The sequence below is a fragment of the Gorilla gorilla genome, chromosome 5 (assembly GCF_029281585.2).
Source record: "Gorilla gorilla gorilla isolate KB3781 chromosome 5, NHGRI_mGorGor1-v2.1_pri, whole genome shotgun sequence".
Classification (NCBI taxonomy): Eukaryota; Metazoa; Chordata; class Mammalia; order Primates; family Hominidae; genus Gorilla; species Gorilla gorilla.
Genome location: NC_073229.2, coordinates 152,795,289 through 152,804,023, shown reverse-complemented (window position 1 = coordinate 152,804,023; position 8,735 = coordinate 152,795,289). Strand labels below are relative to the sequence as shown.

At 35.9% G+C, this 8,735-nt stretch overlaps 1 non-coding gene across 1 annotated transcript; it reads right to left on the bottom strand.

The window, feature by feature from the left end:
- Positions 1-409: 409 nt before the first annotated feature.
- On the bottom strand, positions 410-516 carry LOC115935191 (small nucleolar RNA U13). Its single transcript, XR_004070891.2, has one exon. It is a non-coding gene; the product is annotated as a small nucleolar RNA U13 (small nucleolar RNA).
- Between the last annotated feature and the right edge of the window lie 8,219 nt (positions 517-8,735).

Sequence of the window (8,735 nt, the reverse complement as noted above, 5' to 3'; positions counted from 1 at the left end):
GGATATGGGTGGGGACAAATAAGGGAATAAAAGCTGGGCACCCCAGCCAGCAGCGGCAACCCGCTCAGGTCCCCTTCCATGCTAGGGAATGTTTGTTATTTTGCTCTTCACAATACATATTACTGCTGCTCACTCTTTGGGTCCGTGCCATCTTTAAGAGTTGTAACACTCACTGCAAAGGTCCGCAGCTCCATTCTTGAAGTCAGGGAGACCACAAACCCACCAGGAGGAACCAACTCCAGACACAATACATTAAGTCACCAATTCTCGATGGATTATAAAAGATAAATATTATGCAAATTGTCTTCTCTGATCACAACAGGATGAAATTAGAACTCAGTAACACAAGTAAAATTGGAAACTTCAGAAATTTGTGGAAATTGCACAGCACACTCCTTCCTTTTTTTCGTGTTGGACAAGTAATGTGCCTATGCTATAACAACCAGGTTTGAGGGAGGTGCATCTCATCCACGTGAATGAAAACCCAATCATCAGGCTTGTGAACTACAAAAGGATCATACAGCACAGTCTTCAACAACCAATGGATCAAAGAAATCACAAAAGAAATTAGAATATAATTAGAGACAAATGAAAAATGAAACTACATCACACCAAAACTTATGGTACACAGCGAAAGTGGTGCTAAAGGAAAAAACTATAGCTGTAAACACTTAATGTTAAAAAACAAAAAAGGTCTCAAATCAACAACTTCACTTTATACCTTAAGAAACTAGAAAAAGAAGAACTAAACTCAAAACTTGCAAAAAGAAGGAAAGATTAGAGAAAAGATAAAATAGAGAATAGAGATATAGAGAAAATCAATAAAACCAAAAATTGATTCCTCAAGATTAGCAAAAGTGATGAAATTTTAGCCAGATGAACTAAAAAAAAAGAGAAAAATTTAAATTAATAAAATCAAAAATGAAAGTGGAAATAATGATTCCACATAAATAAAAAGAATTATAATAGGCTGGGTGAGGTGGCTCATGCCTGTAATCCCAGCACTTTGGGGAGGCCAAGGCAGGCAGGTCACTTGAGGTCAAGAGTTTGAGACCAACCTGGCAAAAATGGTAAAACCCTGTCTCTACTAAAAATACAAAAATTAGGTGGGCATGGTAGCCTACGCCTGCAATCCCAGCTATTCAGGAGGCTGAGACAGAATAATCGCTTGAACCCAGGAGGCAGAAATTGCAGTGAGCCAAGATCACACCACTGCCCTCCAGCCTGGGCAACAGAGCAAGACTCCGTCTCAAAAAAATAAAAAAATGAAACATTCTAAGATAGCACTAAGAACAAGTGTATGCCAACAACTAGGTAGTCTTTATAAAATGGAAAAATTTCCAGAAACACAAAACCTGCAAAACTAAATCCTGAAGAAATAGAAAATATGAATAGACTTACAACTGGTAAGAAGATTGAATCAATGGCAAGAAGATTGAATCAATAATCAAAAAATCTCTTGAAGAAAACCATGGACCTGATGGCTTCCTCAGTGAATTCTACCAAACATTTAAAGAATGAATACTAATCCTTCTCTAACTCTTCCAGAAAATTGGAGAAATATGATGGTAGAGCTAAATAAGCATTGACTATGTAAAACAATAACAATGTCTAAGTGATAGATTTAACAAAAATAAGATGGAAAGAAATGTAATATGGGAGAGGTTGATTCGAGTTAGATTTCTAGGGTTCTTGTATATTTGGGATAAGAACAAACATAGATAAACTTTAAACATTAAATATGCGTGTTTACATTTCTAGATTAATCATGACATGTGTAAATGCCAAACTAGTAGAGGCGGAACATAGAATGAGAAGTTTTTGTACCTGTTCTCCATCCAAGCCATCAACATCTTTCTCACCATGGTTACCCTGCGGAGCAAAGGAAGAGCAGGATGTTAGAGACGAGAGGAACAGGTGAATGTGGTTATTTCTTTGATGTTAATTTCCTGGTTTATATTTTGTTCAGTTAATAATAGAATTTAAACTTTACAAAACAACATTTATATACTGTATCAAATTATTAAAAACAATGATACATTTATTTCTGAACTAGTCCTTAGGGGTATATACTGCTTTTCCTGACAGTTTCCAGTGCTGAAGAGAAAAAAAAACAAAAAACCTTCAACTTTTGAATAAATAAAAAGACTTTCTTTTAAACTTTTGCACTGGGAACAAGTAACTTACAAGAGTGAATGAAACATTCCCACTGGTTGTCCATGTGATGGTCCTTTTGTCATTGACTTTCTTTAATTTAAAAAGACTAGGAAAATTTACATGAATTAATCTATGTAATAGAAACCTGAAAGATCACAGATTAAGAAGAAATTAAGTGTGTGTACATGTGTGCATTTATAATATTTTTAAAAACCTGAAAAACTGAGACTAGGTGACAAGAATAAAAACAGGCAGCCACATAATGTATCAAATATCCCATCTCTTTCAAATTATGGTCCTTTCATTTTCCCAACTATCTTAAAATAATAGTTAATATATATATCATAAAGTATATTTTGAAGAAAAACATTGAGAGTTTTACAGGGAGAATAAAATATACTTTACATGTATGGAATAGTTGATTTACTCTTAATATCCACACAAGCAACTCAAGTTTCAGGCATTTTTTTAAACAAGTACAGCTGAGTGAGTACCTGAAAATAAGTATACTAAGCTCATGGACTAGAATTACACGATACATTTGCCACAGGCCACAGGAGATAAATTGGTGATACCAAAAGATATGCATGAGGAAGCCCCATGAGCCCATGTCTGTCTTGCTCATCATTTTGTAATAACTCCCTGGGATAATATGGGGAACAAAGTGGGCACCTAATAAATATTTCCAAATAAAAATAAAATACATAGGAATTAACCAAGGAGATGAAAGACATGTACAAGAAAAACTACAAAATATTGCTGGAAGAAATTAAAGGCATAAAAAAATAGAAACTCATCCTATGTTTATGGAGTAGAAGACAACATTTTTAGGATAGCAATACTACCCAAAGTGATCTACAGATTCAATACAATCCTATCAAAATCCTAATGATACTCTTTATAGAAAAATTCATCCTAAAATTCATATGGAATATCAAAGTTCCCTGAATAGCCAGAACAATCTTGAAAAAGGAACAAATCTGGAAGAGTCACAGTTCCTGAGTTTAAAACTTACCACAAAGCTACAGTAATCAAAACAGTGTAGTACAGTCACAACATAGATATACACCAATGGAAGACATAGACCAATGGAATAGAATAGATAATTCAGAAATAAACCCTCATATATATGGTAAATGATTTTCACGAGAGCTAAGACCATTCAATATGGAAAAGAGTCTTTGCAACAACTGGTACTGGGAAAACTGGATATCCACATGCAAAATAATGAAGTTGGACCCTTGCCTAACACCATATACAAAAATTTATTTAAATGGATCAAAGATCTACATTTAAAACCTTAAGAAACTATAAAACTCTTAAGAAAAAACATACAGCAAAAGCTTTATGACATTGGATTTGGCAATTATTTCTTGGATATGATTCTAAGGGCACAGTCTACAAAAGAAAAAAACAGACAAATTGAACTTTATGGAAAGGAAAAAAATTTGTGAATAATCATGTGAGGCAATGGATACGTCAATTAACATGATTTAATCATTTCATACTGTATGCATACATCAAAATATCATGTTGCATACCACAAATATATATAACTTTTATTTGTCAATAATATATTAAGCTGGTTAGAATTTTTAATATACATTTTTAAAGACAATATCAACAGAGTAAAAAGGCAACCTACAGAATAAAAGAAAATATTTGCAAATCATATATCTGATAAGATATTAATATAAAGAGAGCTCCTAAAACTCAACAATGAAAAAGGAACAATTTGATTTAAAAGTGGGCAAAAGACATAAGTAGACACTTCTCTAAAGAAGATATATAAATGGCCAATAAGCGCATGAAAGGTGCTCAGCATCACTAATCATTAGGGAAATGCAAACCAAAACTTACAATGAGATAACACCCCACACCTGTTAAGGATACTATAAAAAAATTTTTTTTTTTTCCAGATGGAGTCTCGCACTGTTACCTGGGCTGCAGTGCAGTGGCATGATCTGGGCTCACTGCAACTTCTGCCTCCCAGGTTCAAGCGATTCTCCTGCCTAAGACTCCCAAGTAGCTAGGATTACAGGCCCCACCACCATGCCCAGTCTTTTTTTTTTATTTTTATTTTTAGTAGAGACGGGGTTTCACTGTGTTGGCCAGGCTGGTCTTGAATGCCTGACCTCGTGATCCACCCATCTTGGCCTCTCAAAGTGCTGGGATTACAGGAAAACTTTTTTAAAAACATAGAAAATAATATGTTGACAAGGATGTGGAGACATAGAAACTCTTCTGCACTGTTGCTGGAATGCAAAATGTTATAGCCACTGTGGAAAACAGTATGGCAAGTCCTCAAAAATTAAAAATACAATTATCATATGATCCAGAAGTTCCAATTCTTGGTATACACCCCAAAGAATTGAAAACAGAATCTTGAAGAGATATTTATATACCCATGTTACAACAACATTATTCACAATAGCTAAAACATAGAAGTAACTCAAGTGTTCACCAGTGGGATGAACGGAAAAGCAAAATGTGGTACACGCCTGTAGTCCCAACTCCTAGGGAGGCTGAGGTGGGAAGACTGCTTGAGCCCAGAAATTCAAGGTCACCCTAGGCAACATAGTGAGACCCCATCTCTAAAAACATTTAAAAAAATTAAAAAAGAAATATTGATATATGCTACAACATGGATGAACCTTGAAGGTGTTATGCTAAATGAAGTAAACCAGTCACAATAATACATATACCATGATTCCACTTACATGAGCTACTTAGAATAGGCAAAATCATAGAGACAGAAAGTATTGTACATTTCTGCCCTATCACAAGAGTGAAACTGCTTTCATTGTATGTCATTATCTTCTAATTGATGAAATTCATAGATTATTTTCACTAAGTCTATTAGATTTATCTGGGAACATGGCACTGATCATTCTTTTCTATAAAGAGACTTAAAAAACTAACCAGGCACAGTGGTGAGGGCCTATATTCCCAGCTGCTAGCGACACTGAAGCAGGAGTATTGCTTGAGCCCAGGAGATTGCAGCTGCAGTGAGCTATGATCGCACCACTGCACTCCAGCTGGTCAACAGGACAAAATTTCATCTCTAAAATTAAAAAATAATAATAATGTAATTAAAAAGATAGCACTATCTCCTACTTCGACTTGGGTGAAACTGCTCTCTCCTGCTGTTCTTACTGATTCTTCTCAGTTTCTTTGGATGGCTATTCTCCCCACTTCCATAATTGGCCCCCTTTTCTTCTGTTTCCAAATGGCAACCTCACTTAGGTCTCTGGCCTTAGCCATGAACTTTGTCAAGGACTCTATTACCCTTGATCAGACTCAGTGCTCAAATTCCTCCAGAGGGGAAGCAAGTGACCCAAACAAATGAGGAATAGGTGTGCATACATACTGAATGAAGAATTGGAATCATGGCCAAAGAAGTAGCTGCTCCTCAGTTCCCTTTGATATTTGTCATGTCAAGCAAATTTATTCTTTAAAACTCAATTTCTTTTTATGTAATATTTAAAGTAGCCCATTTATTAAGATCTATTTAGGAGGAAAAAAACACACAATCCATTTTTGCATAACATTATGGATATATTTAATACCACATAACAAATCTCTGACACAAACAAATGACTCTTCAATTAATGTTTATTATCCTGACCTCTGTACAGAATCAGAGTTCCAGCTATAAACTGGATATATCCATTTTGTTACCACATAGGTGCGTCAAATTCCACACACTCAGACCAGGAGCGGTGGCTCACGCCTGTAATCCCAGCACTTTGGGAGGCGGAGGCACGCGGATCACGAGGTCAGGAGATTTAGACTATCCTGGCCAACATGGTGAAACCCATCTCTACTAAAAATACAAAAATTAGCCAGGTGTGGTGGCATGCACCTGTAGTCCCAGCTACTCAGGAGGCTGAGGCAGGAGAATCGCTTGAACCGGGGAGGCAGAGGTTGCAGTGAGCCAAGATCACACCATTGCACTCCAGCCTGATGACAGAGCGAGACTCCGTCTCAAATTATAAAAAAAATTAAAAAAAAATTCCACACAGCGTTGAGATATGTGGAATCTGGCAAGTCCAGTTTCTAGTCTCTTCCTGAAATCTGGTTTAGGATATATTTGAAAAACATATTTCAAATCTTTCATACCCATCACCTTCATCTATATGTCAATAATAAAGTCTAAAGATAATAGTTAAGCTAAATTCAAATCTCAGAATGACAGATGCAATTAGGTCATTTCAGTGTATTGAACAATCTATACATAAGAATAAACAGTAATAGTAGATGTAGTAAGAACAATAGTAGGCAGTTATCTTCTATTTCTATTACTATGTAAGGCATTGTATTAAAAGTTTTGCATGTGCTGGGTGCAGTAGCTCACACCTGTAATCCCTGCATTTTGGGAGGCTGAGGCAGGTGGATCACCTGAGGTCAGGAGTTCTGACTATCCTAACCAACATGGTGAAACCCCGTCTCTACTAAATACAAAACATTAGCCGGGCATGGTGGCATACGTCTGTAATCCCAGCTACTTGGGAGCATGAAGCAGGAGAATCGCTTGAACCCAGGAGGCAGAGGTTGCAGTGAGCCGAGGTTGCAGTGAGCCGAGATTGCACCATTGCACTCCAGCCTGGGCAACAAGAGTGAAACTCCAACTCAAAAATAAAGTTGTGCATGAATTAATGAAAGAATCCTCACAACAAGTACAGGAGAAAAATAATAAATATCCCCGATATATAGATGAGGAAGTGAAGACTCAAATTTAACTTCCCAGTTTGGTCTTAGCGGTAAATGAGTAAGTTCTGATGTTATTATTTGACTTCACATATCCAGCCATGCCTAAACCTAGGAAACCCCTATAACTTTTACTTGAGGACACACTGTTTTGTTTTTTTTAACTGGTTCAGATTGGAATTATTTCACTTCAAATTGAGAGAGGCCTAAGAAATACACCTTGGAAAAATAGGTATCTTTTACAGAGTACCTGAAGTAGCCTGACATGTGATATTGATATATTTATGAATCAATCACAGGTTAGGAAACAGTAAATGATCAATGCCCCCATGGAAACCATTCTAAGACATGTTGCTTATAGTGTGTTATGATGAGGTAACCACCACCCTCCAGAATATTTTCCTATATAGAACTTCTTAGTTCCAAGGGATAAGGGAGACAGCAGCGGGTAAGGGGCAGGGAGTAGAAATGGATAATCCTTGTTGATTACTTGAGAACAACTTAAATTCCTCCACCAACTTTTCTACGGACTCTGCCAACATACCCATTTTAAAATGTCAGACAAAAAAAGGGCATGCACAAACAATTCACAAAAGAGAAAATAATTGCATAACCTCTCTTGTAATGTAAATGCCAAATAAGGCTAGTTGCCATTTTTCAGCTACAAAACTTGTAAAAACATGTAGCAATCCTAGTGCTGATCACAAAGTGTTGTCTAGCTTTCTTCCTTTTTGGTACATGGTAGATTTGCACTTCTAGGCAACTTGTAAGTGGGTGAAGCCAGATGACTTGTTATGACTAATGGATTGTGAACTAAGTGATATTTTTTACTTCTGGAAAAGAACATTGAATAGCACATGCAAAACCCTATACAGCTCTTCTGCGTGGGATTCTAGAGAAAGGATAGAGGACAGAGCACCCACCTAGCCTGTAAAAAATTATGTAGTTTGAGCAAAATATACATCTAAGTTGTCTTAAGTCAATAAAGTTCTGAGGCTGCTTGATACTGTGGATGACCACAGACTCTCCTGACTGAAATTAAACATAAAAAGTGACAATAGCCTATTTTAAAATACATTTTAATTTAAATAAATTTTAATCCAAGGTGGATTAAAATGTGCACACTTATATCCCCTTACTGGCAGGATAAATTGGGGGAAACTTTTTGGAGTATACTTTTGCAGGATGTCTTAACAGATAATTTATTTTTCTCCTGGTAATATATCTCAATATAAAAAGGAAAAAGGAAAGAAGTATTAACACTGATAACAAAATTTCTGTTTTCAAGGAAGTTCAGAGACAAATTTGTCTTAATAAATTTCCAGTATATTCTAAAAGAACCCACTCTGAGATCAAGCCCTTGATTATGAATCCAGTCTCTACGTCTTTTTGGCTGTCATCTCACAATATGGGGACTCACAAAAAATGGGGCTCACAATATTACCAAAATTAATTGGACAGAATAAACACTTAGTAAATATTAGCCATTAGTATGATTATGTAAGACCTTATATTCTGTTCCCCAGCTTGTTCAAGGCTACATGCTCTGACTTCATTCGTACATTCATCACTGATACTTCATTTATTTATATTAATACATCATTGCAAATTTATTTTAATTCTATCCAGTCATTTAGGAAATAGAGCAGAATACTGCTGAAAGTATTGTTGAAAAACATATCTTTCCTCCATGTTCAACTTTGGGATAACATCAAAATATACCTTTATTACTAACAAAAGTGACAAAAGGTATATTACTAACAAAATACACTTTTATTACTAACAAAAGTGATTGGAGACTATGGCTTACACACTGGCAGTGTGAACTTGCTAAGACTTCACCTCTGAAATGAACAAATTTACCCCTT